The sequence below is a fragment of the Melospiza melodia genome, chromosome 17 (genome assembly GCF_035770615.1).
Source record: "Melospiza melodia melodia isolate bMelMel2 chromosome 17, bMelMel2.pri, whole genome shotgun sequence".
NCBI lineage: Eukaryota > Metazoa > Chordata > Aves > Passeriformes > Passerellidae > Melospiza > Melospiza melodia.
Window position 1 is genome coordinate 8,278,062 of NC_086210.1, and position 10,085 is coordinate 8,288,146.

At 54.3% G+C, this 10,085-nt stretch overlaps 1 non-coding gene and 1 pseudogene across 1 annotated transcript; both read left to right on the top strand.

Annotated features, from left to right (window-relative positions):
* Window positions 1-1,168: 1,168 nt before the first annotated feature.
* On the top strand, window positions 1,169-1,321 carry LOC134426237 (5.8S ribosomal RNA). Its single transcript, XR_010029942.1, has one exon. It is a non-coding gene; the product is annotated as a 5.8S ribosomal RNA (ribosomal RNA).
* Window positions 1,322-2,215: 894 nt separating this feature from the next.
* LOC134426198 (28S ribosomal RNA) lies at window positions 2,216-9,648 on the top strand (annotated as a pseudogene).
* The last annotated feature ends 437 nt before the right edge of the window (window positions 9,649-10,085 follow it).

The window sequence follows — 10,085 nt, forward strand, 5'->3', positions numbered from 1 at the left end:
GAACAAACTGGCTGCCTTTGAGCTTCAGTCAACTGCAGACAGCTTCCAGTCAAGTGTCTCCTGCTTATTGCTGCAGGTCACAGGAAAGCCATCCAGCCTCCTGGCTCAGTGCTGGCCCTTGCAAAGGGCTTGGGAGTTCTTTCCCTTGCTGACCAGTCCCTCACCACACTTCAGCCTTGGTGCATCTCTGGCTCTAGAAAGAGAAAAGTTTTCCTGGGAATAAAGCAAAGCATTTTTCTACCTATTTGCCTCCTCCCCAATAGTGTCAAGTTTGCAAAAAAAACCAAAGAGAGAGCAGCTGAAAGAGATAGAAAATGAGGCACTACATCATGCCAGACACTTCCAAAAGTTTAGCTGTGGGAGGCAAAGATATGCTGAGTTTTCTTACCAAAAGATGATGCTGTCTATACATTTTGATGCTGATGTCTCATAACCAATGTATTGTTTTCATGACATGGGAAAAGGTGAATGAGTAGATGGTGCTGTTGGAGCTGTGCTCAGTGGGGCAGCAGCAGCTCTGGGGTGATTGACTACGCAACTGCAATCAGCCCACGTTGCTCTCAGGGCCAGGTCTGAATGAACTTGGTGATGCTGATCAGAGGTGCACAGCTCTGTGTCCATGGGATAACCCCAGGGTTGTGGACTCCAGTTCTGTGGAGCTGCCACTGCTTTGCATGAAAACCCAAGGGCAGAACTTGTCCTGTTGTATTTTTTTGCCATTCATAGCATCGTCTGCTATTTCTGGGTATTAATTGCGTCATTAGACAATAACTCACAAGAAGGGAAGATTCCACATGTATTTCCATTTTGCTTTCTTGCTGCTGCAGGTGAAACTGATTAACCTAGGAGATATTGATGCTCCCTTCACCTATAGCCCTTCAACTGCCAACGTGGGCTTCTGCTTCAAGTTTGCACCTGAGGATGGCATCATTGCACCAGGTGGGACCCAGACTGCTCAGATCTCCTTCAGTGCCGCAATAGTGTGGAGGTTTGAGGAAGAATTCCAGTTCAGTGTGGCTGGATCTCCTATGTCTGCACTCCTGACTATCAAGTAAGGACGGTCAAAGCCAGGCACACGCCCGCACATCCTCAGCAGAAGAGAAAGGGGCCGCTTCATGTGAGCGGTCCCAGCCCCTCCACGCGTGCAGGATTGGTGCCAAAGCCAGACAACTCTTAGTGGTGGATCACTCGGCTCGTGCGTTAATGAAGAATGCAGCTATCTGCAAGAATTAATGTGAATTGCAGGACACATTGGTCATCCACAATTTGAACACACTTGTGGCCCCATGTTCCTCCCAGGGCTACGCCCGTCTGAGCGTTGCTTGACGATCAGTCGCCATCCAGCGGCCACCACGGTGGTGCGGCTGGGGTTGCCTCACAGGCCAGTTGACTGTGGTCAGCGGCGGTGGTGATGGCGGCTCACTGGTGCCCGGAGGGAAGGCGGTCAGGGGTTTGGCAAGGGATGCGTTTCCCTCGGCAGCCTCAATTTTTTCCCTGTGACCCAGCAGGCGTCATAATCGTCATGGCCGTCATCGTCACTGTTGCCACGCAGGGCTTTCATCCCCCTATATGCAGACTCAGGGACTGCTCCGTAGTTCCCCACTCCTGGAGTGAGCCACTGGGGCAGAGTTTGTCCTTGCAGGGCCCGTACCGCGGTACGGTGGTGGTGGCAGCTGAGGAGAGTAAGAGACAGTGTTGAAAGCACCGCCATGGGCCGAGAGAAGGGAGAGGGCAAGAGGGAGATGAGGCGCAGGCCTCGCCCCCAGCCTTCCCCCCGCGTGGGCGGCTGTCTGCAGGTGGGTACTGCGGGGGTACTGTGCCACTGCACGTGCGCATGAGGCGAGAGCGCTGAGGACAGATGTTCCGACCCCCTCCTCCCTTCACATGCCCTCCTCCTCTTCTGTTGTGGTCTCAGGGCGCAAATAGCACCATGGCTTTTCTCTCTCTGTCCACCAAGGCCATCACGTGCCGCCACTCGGCTGGTCCCCCATCAGGGCTGTCTCTGCCACACTCCCTTTTCGGTTCTCATCTCCGGGATGGGGCACTCTGTCTCCGCTTCTCTCCCTCTGGCTTTGTTTTCCCCTGGCGCGTGGGCGCCAGTGGGGGAGGAAGGTGAGGGTAGTAGGTGGGAGAAGCTGGCTGCCTGTTGGCCTGTTGGCATTCTGCTTCTTTAGGAGCTGTATGGGCCAGGAGGTGTGGCCAAGCTTTGGCCTTGTGACCTCAGATCAGACATGGCAACCCGCTGAATTTAAGCATATTAGTCAGCCAAGGAAAAGAAACTAACGAGGATTCCCTCAGTAATGGTGAATGAAGCGGAAAAGCCCAGCACCGAATCCCTGCTCCGCAGTGGGGTGTGGGACATGTGGCGTACAGAAGCCCCAATCCCTGGCGGCGCTCTCGGGGGACCCAAGTCCTTGTGATCGAGGCCGCAGTCTGCGGATGGTGTGAGGCCAGTAGCGGCCCCCGGCACGCCAGGCCCAGGGCTTCTCGGAGTTGGGTTGCTTCGGAGTGCAGCCCAAAGCGGGTGGTAAACTCCATCTAAGGCTAAATACTGGCATGAGACCAATAGCCAACAAGTACCGTAAGGGAAAGTTGAAAAGAACTTTGAAGAGAGAGTTCAAGACGGCGTGAAACCGTTAAGAGGTAAACGGGTGGGGCCCATGCAGTCCGCCCAGAGGATTCAACCTGGCGAGTTGCGGTCGGCATGGGTTCAGCGGAACCTCACCTCTGCCTCCCTTCTGTCCCCTGGGCGAACCCCGTCTGCGGGGGCGGGCTGGGGGATGCAGGCTGGTGCGGGCACTGCTGCCCAGCCGGCAGCTGGCCCTGGCCGGGCACATTTCCTCTGCAATGGTGCGCCACGTCCGGCTCCAGGTTGGCTGGGAAGGCCTCCGACGGGCAGGTGTTCCAGTGCTGCACGAGCAGCAGCAGGTGTTACAGCCCTCGGGCATCAGGTCTCGCCAAATCCCGGGGCCGAGGGAAAGGACTGCTGCCGCGCCCTCCTCCCCCCACATCGGCGGTGCTGTGGTGGGGGGCATCGTTTCCCTGCCTCTCACAAGGGTGGGGGGGGGCGGCATCATCACAGCGCGGCGTTTCGCGCAGGGGTGTGGGGGCTGGGCCTGCCAGTCCCTGGCACCACTGTCAACCGGGGCAGACTGTCCTCAGTGCGCCCTGACCGCGCAGCGCCGCTGGGCCAGGCTCACGGGCCGCGCTGGGGCGCCCGGAGTCCGCAGCAATGTTGGCTACCCAGCCAACCCGTCTTGAAACACGGACCAAGGAGTCTAGCACGTGCGCGAGTCAGGGGCCATTGTCGAAAGCCCGCGGCGCAATGAAGGTGAGGGCCGGCGCGCGCCGGCTGAGGTGGGATCCCGGGTGCGTGTCGCGCCTGGCAGCCCCGGGTGTACCACCGGCCCGTCTTGCCTGCCGCCCCCTCGTGGGGCCGGGGAGGTGGAGCGTGAGCGTCCGTGCTAGGACCCGAAAGATGGTGAACTATGCCTGGGCAGGGCAAAGCCAGAGGAAACTCTGGTTGAGGTCTGTAGCAGTCCTGACATGCAAATCGGTCATCCGACCCGGGTCTAGGGGCGAAAGACTAATCAAGCCATCTAGTAGCTGGTTCCCTCCAAAGTTTCCCTCAGGATAGCTGGCACTCGGCAATGGGCAGTTTTACCCAGTAAAGTGAATGATTAGAGGTCTTGGGGCCAAAACGATCTCAACCTATTCTCAAACTTTCAATGGGTAAGGGGGCGGGCTCACTGGCGTGGAGCCACACCATGGAATGCGAGTGCTCAGTGGGCCACTTTTGGTAAGCAGAACTGGCGCTGCGGGATGAACCGAACGCCGGGTTAAGGCGCCCGATGCTGACAGTCATCAGAGCCCAAAAATGGTGTTGGTTGATCTAGACAGCAGGACGGTGGCCATGGAAGTCGGAATCTGCTAAGGAGTGTGTAACAACTCACCTGCCGAATCAACTGGCCCTGAACATGGATGGCGCTGGAGCGTCAGGCCCATACTCGGCCGTCGCCGGCAGTACGATGCCCGCAGGGGCTAGGCTGCAACGAGTAGGAGAGCCACTGCGGTGCGCCTCGAAGCCAGGGGCGTGGGCCCAGGTGGAGCTGCTGCAGGTGCAGATCTTGGTGGTAGTAGCAAATATTCAAACGAGAGCTTTGAAGGCCGAAGTGGAGCAGGGTTCCATGTGAACAGCAGTTGAACATGGGTCAGTCGGTCCTAAGCGATAGGCGAGCGCGGTTCCGAAAGGGCAGGTGATGGCCTTTGTTGCCCTCAGCCGATCGAAAGGGAGTCGGGTTCAGATCCCCGAATCCGGAGTGGCGGAGACGGGCGCCATGAGGCACCCAGTGCGGTGATGCAACCGATCCCAGAGAAGCTGGTGGGAGCCTCAGGGAGAGTTTTCTTTTCTTTGTGAAGGGCTGGGTGCCTTGGAATGGATTCATCCCGAGCGAGGGGCCCTCACCTTGGAAAGCATTGCGGTTCCAGAAGCATCCGGTGAGCTCTCGCTGGCCCGTGAAAATCCGGGGGAGAGGGTGTAAGTCTCGCGCCGGGCCGTACCCATATCCGCAGCAGGTCTCCAAGGTGAACAGCCTCTGGCATGTTGGAACAATGTAGGTAAGGGAAGTTGGCAAGCTGGATCCGTAACTTGGGGATAAGGATTGCCTCTAAGGTCTGGGTCGGTCGGGCTGGGTCGCGAAGCGGGGCTGGGCGCATGCCGCAGCTGGACGAGGTGCTGCTCGTGGGTGAGTGCGCTCTGCGTGGCCTGCCCAGGCACCGGGGTGTGCGCGCGCGCAGTGGCGACTCTGGACACACGCCGGGCCCTTCCTGTGGATCGCCCCGGCTGTGGCGGGCGCCGCCTGCTCCCCCCCTCCGCCCACCCTCCACCTTGCCACAGCCGGCGCCCCAGCGGCTGCCATCATTGTTGCGCACCACTGCCCCAGCGGTTCCCGCCGGTGGGGTTCACGCGGTGTGCGGCCAGTGCGTGCGCAGCCGCAGCCAGCGTAGGCTGAGCGGTTCGTGCGGGGGAGGGTCCCCGGGGGAGGGTCTCCGGGCCAGCGCCCCGCCTCAGTCGGTGCCTAGCAGCCGGCTTAGAACTGGTGCGGACCAGGGGAATCCGACTGCTTAATGAAAACAAAGCATTGTGAAGGCCTGAGGCGGGTGTTGACGCGATGTGATTTCTGCCCAGTGCTTTGAATGTCAAAGTGAAGAAATTCAATGAAGCGTGGGTAAACGGCGGGAGTAACTATATTTACTAACTGGGCATAGTCGTGGAAGTCGCACCTCCTCGTGGTCCTGCCGGATACCCTCGTGGTAACTGAGTCGACTTCTGCCCCAGTGTGAGAGAGGGCGCATATCAGCCCCCCCTGTCGTTGGACTCACCACCCAATGATAGTTTCACGAATTGCTGAAACAAAAAGGTTGGCACAGTTAGTTCGCTGTTGCACAGAGCCTTGTCCATGGGCTGTTGTTGACACAGTTGGTAGTTTGAGAGAGGGTCAGCTACTATATGCTTCTACTCTCACTTGGACTTGTCACTTTATTGCTTACCAGACTGACAAAATGGCTTTGCGTTATATCTTGACTACCACTCAGACTGACCCATTAGATCTAAGGGTCATTGATGTCAAATTACCATCTATGCCCTGTGTGCCCAGGGAAGAGGGATTCAATCTTGTAAGTTTGGAGTTTTTTAACTCCAGAATTGTTAAAGAAGATGGTGTACATCATGTGGATGTTTGGTAGGGTTTGGGGCAACTCCCTGAGCCCTATGAGATCTCCCCTATGGGAATGGCCCAGGATGAGGCTGAGAGTGCGGTGGGAGGTACCGAAGAGCCCAAAACACCTGAGGCTGAGAGCGCGATGGGAGGTAGTGAAGAGCCCAAAACACCCAAGGCTCCTCACGGGTCTGAAGGTGGTGGTACAACGCCAAGAACACCTGTCGTGTCCATGCCTGACAAACAACCATCTTGTCCTTGTTGTGAGACCTGGTTTACTAGGATGTTGGGGCTGATTGACCATCTCAAAAGGGCGCACGGGCAGAGAAAGATCATTTTCAGGTGTTCAAAATGTGGTAAACAAAATATAAAATACCACAGTATCTCCAATCACATCCCGCGCTGCAAGGGGGTGGTGTGTATGGCTCCCACTGGGGAATGGGTCTGTGACGTGTGCCAACGTGGGTTCGCTACTAAGACTGCCCTGGGTCTGCACAAGAGAATAAGACATCCTCTTGTGCGAAATGTGGAGCAGATTGTTGCTTCTCATCCCAAAGAGTCATCGGCCTGAGGGGCCCACAAATGGGTATGGACTAAGGAGGAAGAGGCTCTTCTGGTACAATTGGTGGACAAGTTTTTCCCTCCATATAAGGAGGCGGATAACGCCACATTCGAGGCCTTAATTAGTGGAAAAGAGATTTATAAGAACATGAGAGAGATGTGCAAAACCTCTGCTCCCGGGCCAGATGGGATCACTTTGGGTCAGATTATTGCAAAAGGCCCAAAGTTTTCCCAGTTGACTGAGATGTTCAACCTCTGGCTTATCACTGGTACTGTTCCAGATGCGCTGCGGGACTGCAAGACAGTCTTGATACACAAGTCTTTGGATGCAGAGAAGCTTGGTGATATCAATAACTGGAGGCCTATCACTATTGGTTCAGTGATGATTAGGCTGTTTTCCAGGATTGCTACTGCGAGGCTGTCCAAAGCATGTCCCATCAACCCCCGGCAACGGGGTTTTATTTGCGCATCAGGTTGTGCTGAAAACCTCAAGCTGTTACGGCTTGTGGTGGAACAGCTAAGTGAGAGCATAAACATCTGGGGGTTGTGTTCGTGGACATTGCTAAGGCATTTGACACCGTCTGTCATCAGCATTTGAGGGTCTGGTCCAGAGAGGGGTGGATCCACACATGATAGAGTTGGTGAGGGAAATGTATCGGGATGTTAAGATGTGCATTTCCATGGGAAGAGAAAGGACAGACCCAATATACATTTGCTCAGGTGTCAAGCAAGGCGACCCCATGTCACCTTTGCTGCTCAATTTTAGTGATGGACCCCCTTCTATATAAACTCGAGAATGAAGGTGAGGTTTTCCATCATGGGGACTGGAAATTTACAGCCATGGCATTTGCTGATGACTTGGTGCTGCTGAGTGACTCTTGGGAAGGCATGTGTCATAACATCAAAATTTTGGAGGCCTTTTGCAATCTAACTGGCCTCAGTACGCAGAGGGGAAAATGTCATGGCTTTTACATCAAGCCTACAAGGGACTCATATACTATCAATGATTGTCCCACGTGGGTGATTAATGGATCCCCCCTTAACATGATCGACCCAGGGAGCTCAGAAAGGTACGTCAGCACATGGGTTGACCCCTGGACTGGCTTTCCAGATCCTAGACTATCAGAGAAGCTCATGGATTGGCTTCATCAGATTGGTCGTTCGCCCTTAAAACCTCTTCAGAAAGTCGATATACTCAGGACCTATACCATCCCGAGACTGATATATCTGGCTGACCATACCGAAGTTAAGGTGGGCCTGCTTGAATCCCTTGACCAATTAATTCATAACACGGTTAAGGAATGGCTTCATCTTCCCCCCAGTACATGTGATGCGATCTTGTATTCGAGTTTTAAAGATGGCGGTTTAGACCTCATCAAGTTGGCATTGCTCATTCCAAGTATTCAGGTTTGAAGACTCCATAGATTAGCTCAGTCTTCGGATGAGATTCTTGTGAACTATCTAAAGGAAGTACATCTGGAACGGTTATTTGAAAAATTGTGGTTGAAAGCGGGGAGGACACAAGAGTCCATCCCATCGATTTGGGAGCCTTTACCATTGGTAGAGTTGGGGGGTGACGATGGAGCCTGGCTGGAATGGGAAGCACCCATCCCTAAGATTCGTTACCCAAGACCTTGTAACTGGAGGAAACGAGAATTTCATAAATGGACCCATCTGGTTGCCCAGGGCCATGGGATTGAGCATTTCGAGAATGATGAGATCAGTAATGCCTGGATAGGGCAGTTTAAGGGCATACCTCACTGTGAACTAATCACGGCCCTACAACTCAGAGCGAATGTCTACCCAACAAGAGAATTCCTGGCTAGGGGTAAACAAGAGTATGTTGCTCAATCATGTGGACATTGTGGAGCTAGATTTGAGACCACAGCCCACATTGTCAGAAACTGTGCCATCACTCAAGATGCCAGGATTAAGAGACACAATGCCATCTGTGAAACCCTTAGCGAGGAGGCTAAGAGGGAGTGTTGGACAGTTTTTGAGGAGCCACACCTAAGGGATTATGTAAATTAACTATTTAAACTGGATTTAATCTTTGTCAAAGGTTCTAAGGCAGTTGTGGTCAATGTGACTGTGAGGTCTGAGCACTCTGATGTCTCATTGACTGAGGCCGCCTTGGAGAAGGCCAAAAAATATCAGCGCCTTCATACAGAAATTCAGCAACTGACCAATGCTGATGACATTGAATATGTTGGCTTCCCCATGGGAGCCCGTACCAAATGGTTTGGCAATAATAATGAGTTGCTGACCGCCCTTGGTCTCTCTAAAACAAGGCTAGAGAGAACCGCATGGGCCCTAGCATCCACCTCCGTTGACATTGTAAATATATTAATTAGCAAAGCTAGATCAATTGTATCTGTGTAAATCCTGGTAAATAAACTAGGCCTCTCCCCTCGACAGGTTCGCTGGACAGTGGAATCGGTATTTGTTTGGGAGGGGTTCATCCGTCATAACCGCGTCTAGCCCATTTTGGGCTATAAATTCCAATTTGGTCATTCAGGTGGACGGGCCACCTTACTTAACCCGGAAAAGGAACATATACAATTTGTATGTGTTTATTAAATAGCCAAATGCCTCGTCATCTAATTAGTGACGTGCATGAATGGATGAACAAGATTCCCACTGTCCCTACCTACTATCCAGCGAAACCACAGCCAAGGGAACGGGTTAGATGGAATCAGCAGGGAAAGAAGACCCTGTTGAGCTTGACTCTAGTCTGGCGCTGTGAAGAGACATGAGAGGTGTAGAATAAGTGGGAAGCCGGGCACGCGCTCAGCGGTGCGGGGCGACCCGCCCGCCGGCGTCCCGGCCATCAGTGAAATACCACTACTCTGATCGTTTTTTCACTTACCCAGTGAGGCGGGGGGGGGCGAACCCCGAAGGGGGCTCTCGCTTCTGGCGCCAAGCGGCTGGCGCGCGCCGGCCACGACCTGCTCCGGGGACAGCGGCAGGTGGGGAGTTTGACTGGGCCGGTACACCTGTCAAAGCGTAACACAGGTGTCCTAAGGCGAGCTCAGGGAGGACGGAAACCTCCCATGGAGCAGAAGGGCAAAAGCTCGCTTGATCTTGATTTTCAGTACGAATACAGACCATGAAAGCGGGGCCTCACGATCCTTCTGGCTTTTTTGGGTTTTAAGCAGGAGGCTTCAGAAAAGTTACCACAGGGATAACTGGCTTGTGGCGGCCAAGCGTTCATAGTGACATCGCTTTTTGATCCTTCGATGTCGGCTCTTCCTATCATTGTGAAGCAGAATTCACCAAGCGTTGGACTGTTCACCCACTAATAGGGAATCTGAGCTTGGTTTAGACTGTCATGAGACAGGTTAGTTTTACCCTTCTGATGATGTGCTGTTGCAATAATAATCCTGGGAACCCTTGGGATGGGATGGGATGTGTTATCCCTGAGAGAAGTGAGGCCAATGGAGATCTCTCCCCTGAAAACATTGCCTGCAGAACCCCTTCCAGAGCCCAGCTGAAGGCCTGGCCTTTGAGCTGGGATCAGTTTGGTCAGAGGGGTGACCTCCTTTGACCAGGGACACATCCTACTCTAGTGGGGGATGTTGCTGAGCAGGGCTTTGAGGGTCAGGCTGAAATGAATGTGCCAAGGGACAGTGAAGGGGCCTGGGAGGTTCCTCTCCACTCCTGGTGTGTGGCAGAAGGGTCTCACCCTCTTGTGGGTGGCTGTGCTCTGGTGGGACTGAGGCACCTGTGTGGTGCCCGAGTGCTGTGGCAGCTGAGGCAGCTCCCTGGCCCAGGAGAGCCTCAGTGGGCCCGAGGGTCAGGAACTCC